This window comes from Nerophis ophidion, linkage group LG21, assembly GCF_033978795.1.
Source record: "Nerophis ophidion isolate RoL-2023_Sa linkage group LG21, RoL_Noph_v1.0, whole genome shotgun sequence".
NCBI lineage: Eukaryota > Metazoa > Chordata > Actinopteri > Syngnathiformes > Syngnathidae > Nerophis > Nerophis ophidion.
The window spans coordinates 45,487,487-45,506,840 of record NC_084631.1 but is presented as its reverse complement, the minus strand read 5'-3'; the positions used below and the strand labels follow the sequence as shown (position 1 = coordinate 45,506,840).

Sequence of the window (19,354 nt, the reverse complement as noted above, 5' to 3'; positions counted from 1 at the left end):
CATTCAGAGTCAGCAGTCTTAACCACTGCGCTATCCTGGGTCTTGATGAGACAATTTATTTTCATACACAAATGTAATCGAGGACTATGGCCCAGTAAAGTTTGATGAGGTAGAACAAAATACAGTCAACTTGAGTGGGACTTGAACCCAGTACCTTTCATTCCTAGTCAGATGTCTTAACCCCTGGTCTATCCTGGGTCTCTTGAAGAGAAGATTGTGTTCTATACACAAATGTAATCGAGGACTCCTGGCTCAGTAAAGTATGACAAGCTTAAACAAAATTTTGTCAACATGAGTGGGATTCGAACCCAGTACCTGTCATTCAGAGTCAGCGGTCTTAACCACTGGGCTATCCTGGGTCTTGATGAGATATTTTTTTTTTCATACACAAATGTAATCGAGGACTGATGGCCCAGTAAAGTTTGATGAGGTAGAACAAAATGCAGTCAACCTGAGTGGGACTTGAACCCAGTACTTTTCATTCCGAGTCAGATGTCTTAACCCCTGGTCTATCCTGGGTCTCGTGAAGAGAAGATTGTGTTCTATACACAAATGTCATCGAGGACTCCTGGCTCAGTAAAGTATGACAAGCTTAAACTAAATTTTGTCAACATGAGTGGGATTCGAACCCAGTACCTGTCATTCAGAGTCAGCAGTCTTAAACACTGGGCTATCCCTGGTCCTGTGAAGAGAGGATTTATTTCCATACACAAATGTTATCTACGACCCCTGACTCACTGGAGTAAGATGAGGTGGAAAAAATACTGCTGACCGGAGTGGGGTTTGAACTGTGTACAGTTTGTTCTCATGCAACAGTCTTAACCACTGGGCTACTTTCAGTCTTGTAAAGGTAGTATTTTAGTCCATACACAAATGTAATCGACGACTCCCGGCCTTCGTAAAGTATGATGAGGTAAAAAAAAAAATACTATCAACCAGAGTGAGGTTTGAACTCGGTACTTTTCATTCAAAGTCAGCAGACTCAACCCCTAGTCTACCCTGGGTCTTGTGACTATAAGATTGTGTTCCATACATACATGTAATCGAGGACTCCTGGCTCTGTAAAGTATAATGAGGTTGGGAATGGGTGAAAAAAATAGAAGATTAATATAAAATAAAATATACTAAAAAAAAAAAGGTCTAAACCTGGGCCCTGGAGAAGGGGTCCAGACTGAGGCCAAGGGGAAAAACAACAACAACTCATAGCCATAGTACACATCCCTCTCACATGTGTGTAAGAGTTAAACATCAAAGAAGACAAAGGACATGAAAGACATTAAAGCAGCGGATACAAGCAGACACTTCTACATCCAGCTATGAATAACAACTAAAAGAAACATAGACACTGTGGTGGTCTCTGCGCTGTTCCACACCATCGTCCACTGGGGTGGAGGGAGCGTGGCCACAGCAAAAATGTGCTTGCTCATCTGTTGCTTAATCTCGTATCTTGAGAACATTTTGAGCTTCTCATATCTGTCTCATTTTGTGATCAATTGCTTCTCCTTTATTGCTCCTAAGGGACCCTTAGGAGCAATAAAGAAGCTAAAAAGAGACAAGACGTCACTGAGACAAAGGAGGTTGATTTGAGACAACCCTTTGAGCAATATTTGAGAAGTGGGATACACTGACGAGAGCTCCATTGTTCTCAATCATGTCTCATTTATTTGGAAGGATGATCAAAAGAGAAAGAAATGAGATGTGTGAGCAATAAAAGAGATCTTATGTATGTCTTTTTCATGTCTTGATTATTTCTCTTCAATTTATTATCATATCTCAAATTTGAGAATCATGAGAACAAATTGAGAGTGCAATTTAAATATTCATCTGACTTCATTAGAAATAGCACTAAACAAATACTCAAATATTGAAAGGTGTATCACTTTATTTTAAAATATAATTTAAAAATAGATGAAATAACAAAATGTAAATGTAGTAAATTAGTACATACATCATGTACATATTGTCATTTACAATACTTAAGACAACATAGAAAACAATATACAGAAAATAAAACAAATACAAAAATAAATGAATTTGACCTGAAGTACTCACTTTGTTATTGCGAAAAAGTCAGGTGTAGTTTTTTGAACTCCTTGTTGAGCAAAGCAGGTACCTTAGTTCAAAAAACACTTGACTTCATCTCAGTAAGAAGGAGAGTAAATGACAACATTTCCATTTTTGAAATATTCCAAGCAAAAACTGAAATACATTTATAAAATTGTAACCGTGCTGTCTGGAACTGGTCTACATACCAAAAAATAATCACACATTGAAAAGCAGGGATTCTTAACATTTTTAACCTTGGGGCACGACCAACTTTTCCACCACAGAGGGGTCTCAGAATGTTCCACTACAGAGGGGTCTGGGGCCAAATGAAATATAAACACTGAATGAGTCCTTCTACACTAAAGTGGATTACAAGCGAGTACCATTGCGGCCCATATGGACGGACCACAGCTAAGAAACAGATATTTATTGGCGGCTTCCAAGGGGTACTCGCAGCCAAACAGTGGGCCCCAGCCCTAGGATTAAGAAACACTGTTGTAAACAATAGAACAGCCTCCTGCCATAACAATAGAACATTTGCTACACAAATGATCATTGAAACATGTTGAAATTGGTTACAAAAGCTACTAATGTACCTGATTATGTAAGCAGTAACGTACTGCGTCATTTTTGTTTGATTTGGAAACAACTTTGAACTGTAAAAGGATATTAGCCGCTAGCTTGTTAGTGAGGTTGCATCACTGCCAAATTTGCTCGGCACAGCACAGCTCAATATGCATTATCACAGTATAACCTGGTACTAAAAGCTACATCATAGGGCCATTTTTGACAACATATACTGCGCAAACCTAGACCAAAACATTGAACATCCTACCATAGAATGAACTTGACAGGTACAAGGGCCTACTTCAAACCCTCTCTGGCCTGACTTTTGTTTACCAAAGCTTTCTTGAGCTTGACCTCCTCAATATCGTCCCAATCAGGAAGGGTACTGCATCTCAGGACATACGCTGCAAGGCAAGAACATAATCATCAGCCATTCGTCATTTTGCCACATCAGTTTCTACAGCTATCAATCAATCAATGTTTATTTATATAGCCCCAAATCACAAATGTCTCAAAGGACTGCACAAATCATTACGACTACAACATCCTCGGAAGAACCCACAAAAGGGCAAGGAAAACTCACACCCAGTGGGCAGGGAGAATTCACATCCAGTGGGACGCCAGTGACAATGCTGACTATGAGAAACCTTGGAGAGGACCGAAAGCAATGGATGTGGAGCGGGTCTAACATGATACTGTGAAAGTTCAATCCATAGTGGCTCCAACACAGCCGCGAGAGTTCAGTTCAAGCGGATCCAAGACAGCAGCGAGAGTCCCGTCCACAGGAAACCATCTCAAGCGGATCAGCAGCGTAGAGATGTCCCCAACCGATACAGGCGAGCGGTCCATCCTGGGTCTCGACTCTGGACAGCCAGTACTTCATCCATGGTCATCGGACCGGACCCCCTGTGGAGGGGGGGACATAGGAGAAAGAAAAGAAGCGGCAGATCAACTGGTCCAAAAAGGAGGTCTATTTAAAGGCTAGAGTATACAGATGAGTTTTAAGGTGAGACTTAAATGCTTCTACTGTATCAAATCTATGCAATGCAATAACAATAATAATGCAAATCAAATGTAATGCTTTTTAATGCCATTTTGTTGCTACTTCAAAAAATGTAATGCCCATGTGCGACTGCATTTAGTTGTTTTTTTTACATCATCAAAAGCTTCCAATGATCTGTATACACACAGTTGCAAGCATTAGACAAGTAAATGAGTTGAAAAGTTGACATGAACTGTTACTATCTAGTGTATTAGAATTGGATTACAAAGCTGTTTCATTGGAGAATGTATTTTTATTGATTTATTTTTGTGGAGTAGCATCTGGTGTTTTGACTGTGTGCGTGGCCGTAGACAATCGCTCATTAAGAGGTTCGACTATCCAAAATATTAAAGGAGAACTGCACTTAAAGCCTCTAAACAAACATCCCATTCTGCATCAGATGATCAATATAATATACCCATTAGCCATTTATTTAGTTGTGTCTGTTTGAAACATGCTGTAAGTATATATATATATATATATATATTCTCTGAAATGATGACTTATAACAGCCACAAAGCATTTTTAATCAGGATACAATTTGTTTTCAAATAGTTCAAAGGTTTTATGGAAAAATAAATGAACATCATACTAGGATTGCAAATGATGCATGTGTTTGGAAATGGATGATGGATTTAAACATTTGAGAAAAATACAGAATAATATTGGTAAAAATGCCAATCAAATGCATTTGAAAAAAGCTATAGCAATGAAACATATTGCATTTCTTGTATTTACACCCTCTCTGTTGTTTCAAATGTTTACAGTAAACAGCAAGTATGTATCAAGTGTCCGGCAGCTGAAGGAACTTGTATTCATTTATTGTGGGAATGTCAGAGAATGAAATAGTTGTGGTCTGCTGTGAAAATGGCCTCTTTTGTCCATCCTAGGCTAGCGTAGATCACTTGAGGGAATTGCGTCACAACAGTTGCTAATGTTAGGCAAGTTAGCTCATATGTGTTGAAGTGGAGATGATTGAAATAAACGACTCCGTGTCGGCTCAGCTTCTCCATTATCCTGACATGGTGTCACAGTTAAGGACTACACGCCTACAGTGACCAAAGAATGGAAAAGTTGATGTTTCATTTTGCTTGATTGAAGCAGTGCTTTTGTCGTGTTCCCACCTTACAATACCTCTTGTATGCAGTTCAAAAAAGAAACGACTGTAACCTTCTTAAGTTCATTTTCCTTTACCGTTTGACATATTGACTGTCCGCCATGTCCTACAATCATATTCCCTTTTTTAAATGCCTCATTTAATGCTTTTTTATTGCCCTTTAAAGCCTTCATTTACGCAAAACCATTAATACACACAACCACACTTCAAGTTGATGGACATCAGACTATATTGCTCATCATAACGCTAGTTTGGAGTGGATAACAAATTGTAATGATGTAACATTCAGTTATGCTTCCAGTCTGCTGTAATCGAAAAGGGATCAACATTTCTCATATTGAACTTCTATTTCATTATTGTGACCCAATTTTGGCCTGAAAACACCCTCTGTTTGGGAAAACTTACTAAGGATTCCTTCCACTTTTTTCCGCTTAAGGATGCGCTTTGGTGTTCCTGCAGGTTTGTTTCCAGGGCGTCAAAAAGGGACAGCATTTTGACACGTAGAAAAAAGAGGTCCAAATAAAGGCCTACATTTGGGCTCTGCAGCATGTCTCATGGCAGCAAGGCGGAACAATGATATGAATACGCCGCTCTCAGGAAAGAGCTCTTGCTGGCCCGATTGTTGAGGAGGGCCGTCGCTGTATTTGTCTCCAACCAAGTCGCAGAGAGTTTGAAGTACTCTGACTTGGACCGGATCTGAAAGGGAAAAAAGAGCACAAACAATAGCAGAAGGAGAAAATGTGTTCAAAGTTGAAGTCAACAAAACAATGACATCATGAATGCTACTTACCTATTTTCAAGAGGACTTCTTCAATTCCTTCTTTTTCTGCCCACATTTTTTCCATCACATGGCGTCCATGATTTTTCTGCCTGTGGTTGATAACAGATAGTGTCCTCAATAGATGGGTTGCCTGCATCTCTCCTGTCTGGTGCCAGGAAAGCTGCCTTTTTATTCTCAGGTGGATTCAGGTAGCAAGCTATTGTGTACGCCGGGTGAAGGACCATAGGTGTGGACATTTGGTGATGGGCCAGCGGTGTGGGGATGGGAGGGGTGTACAGCCTCCATAGAGTGATCAAACTTGGCTGCTGAGGCCATTGGTTGATGGGCAGGATGCATGGTCTTCGTAGGGAAATGGACCTTTGATGTGGAGACCATATGGCAGGGGTGTCCAAACTTTTTCCACTGAAAAATCAAAGCAAGCGGGGGCCATTTTCATATTTTTGATTTGAAAAACCAATACAATAAATGTATCAAAAATATACATTTAGGCCTCCACTCAGTTAGGGTTTTGGTCCAAAAAATATATTAAAAATGTGTCATTATTCAGTATTATTAGTATTGTTTTCATTATTATTCATGTTTTAAATCTCTAGATCAACATTAGGGAAAAAATGGAAAAAACAGAAAATATGCAATATTTTCATCCAATAACTTTTTGAGGTGGAATATTTGAGATGATATAATAATTGAAGCCTTCATTTTGGATTTTGATTCATTATTATTTTTGGAGCAATGACACTTCAAAACAAATCACACTAAAATAATTGGGGATCGAAAAGTGTCCTACTCATTAAAGTGTTAAAAAATAAATCATACATTTTTTTACTGTCGATGCATCAGTGTTGTCGGGTCTCCCACTAATTATCATTCAGAATAGCCAGGAATTGAGATATTGCACAGGCAGCCCATGCATACTGTGCCCTCTGGGCAACAGTAGCAATGAAATGCCCAGTCACCTGGGAATCTGGCCGCATAGTCGTTATACCTGCTCAACCAACCTTTTTAAGTTACGGTTGGGTAGTTAACATGGGCGCCTATTGCATCGAACCTTGATAGCTGTTCAGCAAACCATTTTAAGTTACAGTTTTAACAAGTACCAATTGTTGAAACCGTGAGTCAGGATGGTGTGTGGAAAAGCTAAATGCCCTTGTCAGTCTCCCTGATAGTAAAATTGTGAAAGCAAACTTTTTGACGAATGCTCTATTAAAATGTGACATTCGATATTGGTTTTACCATCGACTGGTGATTTTGAGGTGCTGCCCAAACAGTGAAGTAGACTGTCAATGTTCTATTAATAGCAAAACCCTTGGACTCTGAAAGTTGTAACTTGTTGAAAACTGTGAAAAGAGTAATCGCTGCAAAGAAAGCTTTGTAGAAGCAAGAATTTTGGAAAATCCTGGACTTTCCAAAATGGTGTAATAGGTTAAAAAATGTGGAACCATTGTATTGTTGTATCTTTATTTATAGTTATTTTCCTTTTTTATTAAACATTTAAAAGTAAATGAGGCCATTCCTGAAGGAATTGTATACAAACGCTCCAATGCTGGGAGACTGACACAGGCATTTTGCTTTTACACACACCATTCTGACCCACGGTTTCAACACTTGGTACTTCTTAAAACCGTAACTTAAAAGGGTTGGCTAAACAGCTACTAAGGTACGAGGCAATTGGCACCCATGTTAACTACCCAACCGTTACTTAAAAAGGTTGGTAGAACAGCTATAAGGACTACGCAGCCAGTCTGCGGCCGGGCAGACCCGGAGGGCACAGCATGCATGGGCTGCCCGGCGGCCGGGCAGACCCTCGCTGCTGTTGCCCGGAGGGCACAGCATGCATGGGCTGCCCGGCGGCCGGGCAGACCCTCGCTGCTGTTGCCCGGAGGGCACAGCATGCATGGGCTGCCCGGCGGCCGGGCAGACCCTCGCTGCTGTTGCCCGGAGGGCACAGCATGCATGGGCTGCCCGGCGGCCGGGCAGACCCTCGCTGCTGTTGCCCGGGCTCCTTGTGTTTTCTTTCTACTTACTAAATATATCATTTCTGTTCCAAACAGCATCACTGATGTCAACGGCAACATTTGATGATCATTTGAACAATTAAAAATCCTGCGGTATAGGCATCTTTGGCAGGAGGTGTCTTCTGCCAAGGCATTTACTCTCCTGAAGGAATAAATAAAGTAGTATCTAATCTAAATTTATTGATGTCTTGGACAATTTTTCAATCGGTGGAGAATTGTTGAAGTAATAACATGTTGAAATGACAAATTGTAATACGGAATTAAAGGAAAACAGACAATTTTTCCACTTCTTATGCAGAAGAAAGCTTCGACGGTGGAATAGTTAAAACGCGTTGAAAAATGTGGAAGGAGTAGTCGCCAGAAAAAGCTATAGCACAAGTATTGTGCGGCTGAATCAAGTTCGTTTTTGGGAATTTTTGCGTAAGGCCCCCCCCTTACGACATTCTCAAGAATTTCTTTTTTCCAAAATTATGCATTTTCTGCCCTTTTTGGGTTTTATCGGCACTTCTGAAGAGGTTTTGAGACATTTCCTACAACTATAGCACAAGTATTGTGCGGCTGAAGCAAGTTCGTTTTTGGGGATTTTTGCGTAAGGCCCCCCCCCCCCCCCCTTACGACATTTTCGTGAAATAAAGTTTTCTAAAAATATGCATTTTCTGCCCTTTTTGGGTTTTGTCGGCACTTCTGAAGAAGTTTTGAGACATTTCCTACAACTATAGAACAAGTATTGTGCTGCTGAAGAAAGTTTGTTTTTGGGAATTTTTGCGTAAGGCCCCCCCTTACGACATTTTCGAGAAATTTTTTTTTCCAAAAATATGCATTTTACGCCCTTTTTGGGTTTTGTCAGCACTTCTGAAGAGGTTTTGAAACATTTCCTACAACTATGACACCAGTATTGTGCGGCTGAAGAAAGTTCGTTTTTGGGAATTTTTGCGTAAGGCGCCCCCCTTACGACATTTTCGAGAATTTTTTTTCCCAAAAATATGCATTTTCTGCCCTTTTTGGGTTTTGTCGGCACTTCTGAAGAGGTTTTGAGACATTTCCTACAACTATAGCACAAGTATTGTGCGACGGAAGAAAGTTCGTTTTTGTGAATTTTTGCGTAAGGACCCCCCCCCCCCCCCTTACGACATTTTCGAGAAAAAAAGTTTTCCAAAAATATGCATTTTCTGCCCTTTTTGGATTTTGTCGGCACTTCTGAAGAGGTTTTGAGACATTTCCTACAACTATAGCACAAGTATTGTGCGGCTGAAGAAAGTTCGAAGGTGGAATGGTTTGAATAGGTTAAAACTTCGAAAAGTTGTATTGTTGTATCTTTATTTGTCATTATTAATTTTTTTAATTTTTTATTAAACATTAAAAACTAGATGAGGCAATTCCTGAAGGAATTGCGTGTGATTGCTCCAATGCTGATGAAGAACTGAAATCCCGGAATTATTTTAGCATTGTTGAAATCAAGCAGACAATTCCTGAAGAGTCTGAAAATTTTGAAGTTGGAACAGTTGGAATCAGATGGAATAAGTGGAACTTTGAAGGATGTCCCATTGATTTCAATAGGAATTTCCCCTAAACTTAGTCCATGAGTACTGTGCCTATTAGCAACATTAGCAATCACCTGCTAGTCCTTATACTTGTTCAACCAACCCTTTTAAGTTACGGTTTGGTAGTTAACATGGACTACGATTGAAACCGTGATTCAGGATGGTGTGTGGAAAAGTTAAATTCCTGTATCAAATGTCCAGACCACAAACAACAAGATTAAATAAATGTCTGTTGAAAAGTAATACTGAATTTGTCATTTGACTGGGGGCTCTGTTTGATTGATTTGTCAAAAAGTCTTTGACAGTAAAGAAGACTGCCTATGTCCAGTGTAGATTAAAGTCTTGACATTACCTGACCTGTGTGATTGTTAGTGATGGGTTGATGAGGCGTTGCACAGCCTTTTGACACATTTATAGACTGTATTGATACTTAATACTGACATCTGCTGGACATTAAAATTCCCTACAGGAAATCTATGGACCAACTCAACTGACACTGATTTTATGACCGAGTATATACAATAATATAAACCAAGTCATTGAATTTCATTTAGGATTATTTCATATCTTCATTTAAATAATACTAAATTTTTTTAAATACTTTTTAGATACAGTCAATAAATAATGTGAACATGTATCATAACATGGAAATCTAAGAGAACGTGTTGTGAATGAGGATAGTTGTGGACTGGGAATGTTTTTTTTTACACATGTGCTCTGAATACGCACTATTGATTGATTGATTGAAACTTTTATTAGTAGATTGCACAGTTCAGTACATATTCTGTACAATTGACCACTAAATGGTAACACCCCAATAAGTTTTTCAACTTAAGTCGGGGTCGGATTCCACGTTAATCAATTCATGGTAAAAATGTAATGAGTGATCCATCGAGCTGGATTTGAACCAGTGCCCTAAAGAACTCAGCATAAGCTAATACAGCTTTCCACTTTATCAACTGAGCTATCGAAAGGATTAGCTGTTACTGCACACGCAGATGTCGATGTATCAGTGTTGTCGGGTCTCCTACTAATTATCATTCAGAATAATCAGGAATTGAGATATTGCACAGGCAGCCCATGCATACTGTGCCCTCTGGGCAACAGTAGCAATAAAATGCCCAGTCACCTGGGAATCTGGCCGCATAGTCGTTATAGCTGTTCAACCAACCTTTTTAAGTTACGGTTGAGTAGTTAACATGGGCGCCTATTGCATCGAACCTTGATAGCTGTTCAGCAAACCATTTTAAGTTACAGTTTTAACAAGTACCAATCGTTGAAACCGTGAGTCAGGATGGTGTGTGGAAAAGCTAAATGCCCTTGTCAGTCTCCCTGATAGTAAAATTGTGAAAGCAAACTTTTTGACGAATGCTCTATTAAAATGTGACATTCTATATTGGTTTTACCATCGACTGGTGATTTTGATGTGCTGCCCAAACAGTCAAGTAGACCGTCAATGTTCTATTAATAGCAAAACCCTTGGACTCTGAAAATTGTAACATGTTGAAAACTGTGAAAAGAGTAATCGCTGCAAAGACTTTGTAGAAGCAAGAATTTTGGAAAATCCTGGACTTTCGAAAATGGTGTAATAGGTTAAAAAAATGTGGAACCATTGTATTGTTGTATCTTTATTTATAGTTATTTTCCTTTTTTATTAAACATTTAAAAGTAAATGAGGCCATTCCTGAAGGAATTGTATACGAACGCTCCAATGCTGGGAGACTGACACAGGCATTTTGCTTTTACACACACCATTCTGACCCACGGTTTCAACACTTGGTACTTCTTAAAACCGTAACTTAAAAGGGTTGGCTAAACAGCTACTAAGGTACGAGGCAATTGGCACCCATGTTAACTACCCAACCGTTACTTAAAAAGGTTGGTAGAACAGCTATAAGGACTACGCAGCCAGTCTGCGGCCGGGCAGACCCGGAGGGCACAGCATGCATGGGCTGCCCGGCGGCCGGGCAGACCCTCGCTGCTGTTGCCCGGAGGGCACAGCATGCATGGGCTGCCCGGCGGCCGGGCAGACCCTCGCTGCTGTTGCCCGGGCTCCTTGTGTTTTCTTTCTACTTACTAAATATATCATTTCTGTTCCAAACAGCATCACTGATGTCAACGGCAACATTTGATGATCATTTGAAAAATTTAAAATCCTGCGGTATAGGCATCTTTGGCAGGAGGTGTCTTCTGCCAAGGCATTTACTCTCCTGAAGGAATAAATAAAGTAGTATCTAATCTAAATTTATTGATGTCTTGGACAATTTTTCAATCGCTGGAGAATTGTTGAAGTAATAACATGTTGAAATGACAAATGGTAATACGGAATTTCGGGAAAACAGAGAATTTTTCCACTTCTTATGCAGAAGAAAGCTTCGACGGTGGTGTTTTTCGGTCAGACGCTGGCAGCGGTGGCGCAGCCGCTCATCATCTTCACGCCCACCAAGATGGCGGCGTTGTGGTTCCCCGATCACCAGCGAGCCACGGCCAACATGATGGCCTCCATGGGTGAGTGAGAAATGTGGAAGTGTTTCCCCCACAGGACTGCAATCTACACTATATTGCCAAAAGTATTTGGCCAGCCATCCAAATGATGAGAATCAGGTGTCCTAATCACTTGGCCCGGCCGCAGGTGTATAGAATCAAGCACTTAGGCATGGAGACTGTTTTTACAAACATTTGTGAAAGAATGGGCCGCTCTCAGTGATTTCCAGCGTGGAACTGTCATTGGACGCCACCTTTGCAACAAATCCAGTGGCGAAATTTCCTCGCTCCTAAATATTCCAAAGTCAACTGTCGGCTTTATTATAAGAAAATGGAAGAGTTTGGGAACAACATCAACTCAGCCACCAATTAGTAGACCATGTAAACTGACAGAGAGGGGTCAGCGGAGAAATGACGGTGTGGTGTTGGTTTTCAGGAGTTGGGCTTGGCCCCTTAGTTCCAGTGAAAGGAACTTTGAATACTCCAGGATACCAAAACCTTTTGGACAATTCCACGCTCCTAACATGATTGTGCACCACTGCACAAAGCAAGGGCCATAAAGGCATGGATGACAGAGTCTGATGCAGCTGAACTTGACTGGCCTGCACAGAGTCCTGACCTGAACCCAATAGAACACCTTTGGGATGAATTAGAATGGAGACTGAGAGCCAGGCCTTCTCCACCAACATCAGTGTGTGACCTCCCCAATGCGCTTTTGGAAGAATGGTGGAAAATTCCTATAAAGACACTCGGCAACCTTGTGGACAGCCTTCCCAGAAAAGTTGAAGCTGTAATAGCTGCAAAAGGTGGACCCACATCATATTGAACGCTATGGGTTAGGAATGATATGGCACTTCAAGTTCATATGTGAGTCAAGGCAGGTGGCCAGATACTTTTGGCAATATAGTGTATTTGTTGGCGGCGGTGGTTTGCCTTGGAATAATCCACTATTTTGCATAAATGGCTGTAAAAAAACATGAAATGCAAAACATTCATGTTTAGAATGAGTGTTGTCACAGTTCCACAATTAACGAATGTACTTTTAAATTCACTATAAATTTACAAGAATATTGGTCAATATTATTACATATGTAAATATATATTGTAAAACATTAATTAATTATTGAATTCACTACTTCTATTGAAAACGGCTTCAAACTGTCAAGTATTTAAAGAGGTCCTATTATTTGAGAACCACTGGACCAGGATGGCGCAAGCGGGGATCGAACCTGGAACCCTCAAGTTGCTGGCACGGCCGCTCTACCAACCAAGCTGTACCGCCCTTTAAAATGGTAATACTAACTGTGGGGTGTTTTACCGCGGTTATCATTAATACCATTCATGGTTACATCCCTAGAGTGATTTTAGATGTGGGAGGGGCCCACAGATGCACTCGCTGGTCACATGCATTCATGGTCTACAAAAGTCTTTCCAATGGATGAGTCACTTTTTGGAAAAAGAGGTCTGATTACGCAATATAGCAAGAAAGTGGTTACGTTGGCAACACTGATCCCTTCCTGCTACATGGTCTTATGCTCTGGCAGACCAAGTGAGTTACAAGGTGTCTATGAGCAATTTTATGGGAGACACTTGACATGGAGGTGATCATCTTTAGCCCGCTGTTCCTCCACAGCCAACCCGCTGGGCATCCTCATCGCCAACATGGCGTCTCCAAAGATCGCTCGCACGGCACAACTCCCACTTTTGGTGAGTTGTATAGAATTACTGAATAGCTGATTAAAGGATCTCAAGGTAAAAATAAATGTTCACCTGTCATCCTTCAGATGTTGGTCTATGCCGTTGTTGCCTGCGTCAGCTGTTTCCTCGTCACCATGGGCATGCGGTGCAGTGCCCCCCCCCGACGCCGCCATCGGCCAGCGCAGAACATTCCACCTCGGAACCCTTCAGACATGGCTTCAAACTGGTAGGAAACATCCTGCACTGCAAAAAGTCAGTGTTCAAAAACGAGAAAAAAACAAACTAAAATTAGGGGTATTTAGCAATATTATCTGCCAATAAAAGAAGAAGGTTTATCTTGTCAAGACTTTCCAAAACAGGTCAAATTAGCAAACCTCTATGGACCAAAAAATACCTTAAAATAAGTATATTCTCACTAATAACAAGTGCACTTTTCTTGGTAGAAAAAAAGAGACCTTTTTCCTTAATATGTTGAAGAGTATTCTTACATGAAGTAAACGCTAAGGCCATTATCTTGACGTAACGATATGCGTTCGGCATCATGATTTTTTTTTTCATGCTTGAAGTAAGACATTTTTTACTTTAAAAAAGCAGTTTTCTACTTGTGCTGATGACACAGATTTGCAACAGTTGATATTCTAGTTTCAAGCATGTTTTACTCAATATAGGTCATAAGAGTGTGGTACGCCAGCTGCACCGAAGCAGACAAACAGGCGATTCAGAGGGTCATAAAGTCTCCACAAAAAATCATCGGCTGCCCCCTGCCCTCCTTGAAGGATTGACATAACTCCCGGTACCTCAACAAAGCAAAAAGCATCACCAAGGACAGCACACACCCCGGCTTCCACCTGTTCCACCTGCTACCATCGGGCAGGCGCTTCAGGTGCATCAGAGCCAGAACAAACAGACTCAGAGACAGCTTCTTTCCCAGAGCTGTCACCATGTTGAACTCTAACTTAATAATAATAATAATAAAAATAATAATAATAATAATAAATCACCCCTATACAATATCCTACCCTAATACCCTACTGTGCAATACTACCCATCCATCCATTTTCTACCGCTTATTCCCTTCAAGTGCAATACGTCCGACACTGATTATTATTTATTACTTTGGTACTCTTGTCTTGTTCTGTATATTGTACAGTATTTTGTATTTCTATAGTGTTTTGTATATTGTACAGGATTGCTTCTTATTTTTATTGGATTGTAGTCTGTTTATTTCAATTGATAGTTTTTCCTTTATTACCTCTCGTGCCCATATTTGTTTCCACTACCGCACCTTAAGTTGGAGTCCTTAATCTCGTTCTATGCAAATATAATGACAATAAAGTCCATTCTATTGTATTTTATTCTATTCTATAACATCTCAGCAACAAGCTGTAATATCTTACTGAGATCATTTAGGAGCAAAACCCTTAAAACAAGTGAAACACTAACATCAAATCTGCTAAGTGAGAAGAATGATCTTATCAGACAGAAAAGAAGCAAATATCACCCTTATTTGAAATATTTCATCTTACTTTTTTTTTGTGCAAATATATTTGATTTGATTTTACAGTTAAAATGACAAACAGTCACATCCACTCATACACACACACATACACACTTGAGGAGAGAGGTGCACATGAACTTTAACAACTCAAGGTTTACAGTACAGACATTATTAGAAAATATACCCAAATATTGTATATATATATATATATATACACATACACACACACATATATATATCCATACATATATATATATACATATATCCATCCATCCTGCTGCGGCTCACGATCAGCAGGCTATCCAGATCACAGCAAAATGGATGAACATACCTCGGCATCAAGGATCCTCAGCAAGTGTTCACAAGATCACCTCCCGAGGGCCTGTCCACCGTACACACTTAGAGGGGAAAAAAAGGAAAAGTTACAGGGCTTGATCAATACAAAAAAAACTGAACAAAAAAGCAAGTAAACCATGACAAAACCATATCAGAAGTGACACAAGAAAAACAAGTGTAGTGTTGAATCAGTACAAAAGATAATAACAATAAAGATAAAAAAGGAATACAACTACAATAAGATGGCAGTTTAGTTTTTCTTTAAATGTCTATAAGTTATGCTTCAATATATGTCAGTAAAGGTTTCCAGGTTAATTCCCATTTGTTCATATTTGTAGAGTTTATAAATCTTATTTTTTCAAGAGTCATTACATTCACAAGTTCATTTAAGCAGTTCCTGAAGTTGGGTGCAGATAGACTATTCCAGTCTCTGAGAATGAGTCTTTTGGCCAAAACCGTCCCAAGCAGCAACACACTTCTAATATGTTTTGGAAGCTTTTGTGTTTCTGAAGACCACCCAAATAAGATCATATCCCTATCAGGGACAATTTGTCTCTGATATACCCCCGAGTAAAAAAAGAAAATGCTGGACCAAAATGATTGAATAATTGGACATCCCCAAAAGGAGTGAGACAATGATCCTTCAGCAGATTTACATTTATCACAAAGTGGAGATGTATCAGGATAAAATGTGTGTAATAAAACTTTCGAATAGTAAAAAGGATGAATCACTTTCAACTGTATGAGCCTATGTCTGCTGTTAATTGAGCACTTGTGAATTTGAGAGAGTGTCTGTTCCCATTGCTGATTGGGTATTGTTCTTAGTTCCTGTTCCCATGCTCTTTGAACACTGTCTGCTGATGTCATGGACATAATGAAGCAGCTGACAAATTTAGCGATAGACTTTTTACTTGTGGGTGGTAAATTTAATACTTCTAAAAGAGGATGTTTTTCATTTACCAGCTGAGACTTTGAAATGTTTTCTTTGATAAATGTTTTTACCTGCAAATAGCAAAACCAACTGAATTGGGACAAATTAAATTTGATTCGCAATTGCTCAAATGACACAAGACTTTCCTCGACATAAATGTCTTTGATGCATTTAATTCCATTTGAGTACCAGTCAAAAAATGTTGTATCTGTTATCGATGGAATAAATGCATGATTGTGATATATTGGTGAATACATAGTTACATTGGAAATATTCAATTGTTTTTTAATTTGAGAAAGAATTTTGATAGAATTTCGTACTACAACACTATGACGTATTGATTTAATTGAAGAGACTGGTTTAGTCAAAAGTAGCGATAGCAATGATGTATAAGGTTTCACTAATGACTGCAGTTCCAATTTCAGCCATAAGGGAGCAGAATTAAGAGATTCATTATTTGGGGACCCCATCTTCCAATAGGTCAATGCGTTCAGATTTGATGCCCAATAATAATTTTTGAACATTGGAAGATCCAGTCCCCCTTCCTCTGTAGATCTAAATAAGTGCTTTTTGGATATTCTGCGTTTTTTACATCCCCACACAAAATCTAGAACTAAAGATTCAAGTTTTTGGAAAAAATCTGCAGGAATTACAATTGGTCAATTTTGAAAAAGATAAATACATTTTGGCAAGGTGATCATTTTGATAGCATTCACCTTGCCTAACATAGAGAGAGGTAGGGTCTTCCAATACTCAATACACACTTTCAGTCTCTCAAAGGCTTCAATAAAGTTCAACTTTAGTAATGATTCATCATTTTGAGATATTTTTAAGCCAAGATAGGATATGTAATTTTCTGCGACTTTAACTGGATTTTGACTGATCTCAACATGATCTCCTAGGAACATAAGCTCACTTTTGGACCAGTTTATTTTATAACCAGATATTCTACCAAAAGAGTCTACATATTCTAAAAGAAGTGGTAGTGCAACTTCTGGCTCAGTAAGTGTAACAAGTACATCATCTGCATAAAGTGAGATGAGACTCTCTGATGAGCCCACTGAAAATCCTTTAATATTAGACTTCATTCTTAAACCAATAGCCAGTGGTTCGAGGGCCAAATTGAAGAGTAAGGGCGAAAGGCAGTCACCCTGTCTCACTCCGCGGTGTAATTCAAAACTATCCCATATTACATTATTAGTTATGACATATGATTTTGGTGCAGAATAAATGATTTGAACCCATTTTATGAAATGTTCTCCCAATCCAAATAATTTGGGAACATGAAAAAGATAAGCCCACTCAATTGAATCAAAAGCTTTATGAGCATCCAGAGTCAGGACGGCAGCCTTTTTGTTTCCTGTGCAGTCAGAGTACAATACGTTCAGTAATCTCCGTACATTGCCAAAAGAAGGTCTGTCCGGGATGAAACCCACCTGATCTGGATGAATCATTTCTGTTATGTGGTTGCGAGTACCTTAGTTAGAATCTTATGGTCTAAATTGAGCAGGGAGATAGGTCTATAATTGGCTGGATCAAGTGGATTTTTTCCCTTTTTTGGTATTATACATATATGGGCTTCATACAAAGAACTTGGAAGTTTGTTGTTCACAAAAGAATCATTTAACATTCTAAGTATTATAGGGGATAGTATTTCACTGAAAGCTTGATAAAACTCCGCACCAAATCCATCTGGACCATGGCTTTTATTCAAGGAGAAAGATTTCAGTGCTTTTTGCAGTTCTTCAGTTGAAATAGTGTTGTCTAAAGAATTCTGATGATTTGGACTCAGTTGAGGTAAGTTTAATGTGGTAAAAAAATCATTGAAATCATTAACCGATATAGCTGAATTAGATTGATATCATTCTGAATAAAAGTCTTTGAAGACATTATTGATATCCTTTAGATCTGTACATGTTTCACCTGTTTTTGAGCATATTTTGTGAATAGCAGCTTTGGCTTGATCTCCTTTGAGCTGTCTAGATAGAAGTTTTTGTGGTTTATCGGATATTTCAAAATGTTTTTGTTTATTTTTCAGCAGGAGTTTAGATACTTCCCCATGAAGAAGAAGAGAGTTGTATTCATTTTTCAGTTCCAGCATCTTATTGTAATCAGACTGCAAAAGAGAATTGATATGAATTTTTTCCATTTCTTTTTCTAATTCTCTCTGCCTTTTTCTTGTTTCTCTTTGTTTTGAGATTTCAAATGAAATGATATATCCTCTCACAGTAGCTTTAAGAGCTTCCCACAATGTGGAGTCTGAGACCTCTCCGTTATCATTCACCTCAATAAAATCTTGGATAATCTTGTTTATATACTCTTTAAGATCTTCAGATAATAATAGGTGTGGATTAAATCTCCATTTTTGTTTGATTTTAAGGAGATCAATTTGAATCTGCAAACTCCCAGGACTGTGATCTGAGATGATTCTACTATGGTACTCAGGATTACTGACATTGGAGAGGGCAGAGGCTTCCACTAAAAAGTAATCAATTCTCGTGTAGGAATTGTGTACAGCGGAGTAAAATGAATACTCCCTTTTATTAGGGTGTTTTACTCTCCATATGTCTATGATATTTCTTGATCTCATAAGATTATTAATAGTTTTAGTTGAGTTAGCAATGACATGAGATTTAGTTGACAATCTATCTAAAGTGGGGTCCAAAAGGCAGTTAAAATCACCACCAATGTAGATATGAGAGGAGCTATCATCAGGAAGTAGACCAAAGACTCCATGATAAAAGTTGGAGTCATCAGTGTTTGGTCCATAGATATTCCAAAAAGTTACTGGCTAGGATGTAATATGACCATTCAATAAAATAAATCTTCCATTAGGGTCAATTATTTTTGATGTAAGTATGAAAGGCACATTTTTATGAAATAAAATAGCTCCACCTCTAGCTTGTGAAGTAAAGGGTGCGTGATAAACCTGAGATATCCAGCTTGTTTGAAGTTTGTGTTGGTTGTCTTTACAGAGATGTGTTTCTTGTAAGAATACAACATCTGCTTTTAATGAATTTAAATGGGAAAAAACCTTCCCTGTCAAGCTATATTTCTAACAAAGACAAATCATTATTTCTTCTAGATTTTCCAGAACAACATTTTTAAAAAAGAAATTCAAGACTTTGAAATAAGATTTAAATTGGATTCTACAGATTTTCTAGATTTGCCAGAATAATTTTTGGGGAATTTCAATCATAATAAGTTTGAAGAAATATTTCACAAATATTTTTCCTTGTAAAAAACAGAAGCTAAAATGGAGAATTAAATTAAAATGTATTTATTATTATTTACAATA

At 38.8% G+C, this 19,354-nt stretch overlaps 1 long non-coding RNA gene across 1 annotated transcript in view; it reads right to left on the bottom strand.

The window, feature by feature from the left end:
* Nucleotides 1-4,629: 4,629 nt before the first annotated feature.
* LOC133540199 (uncharacterized) overlaps nt 4,630-19,354 on the bottom strand; it is a 16,592-nt gene continuing 1,867 nt past the window's right edge. The window contains exons 2-5 of the long non-coding RNA XR_009803576.1: nt 15,121-15,187; nt 13,364-13,534; nt 5,563-5,955; nt 4,630-5,468 (exon numbers count right to left, since the gene is read on the bottom strand). This is a non-coding gene — a long non-coding RNA (uncharacterized LOC133540199). The remainder of the gene's footprint in view (nt 5,469-5,562; nt 5,956-13,363; nt 13,535-15,120; nt 15,188-19,354) is intronic.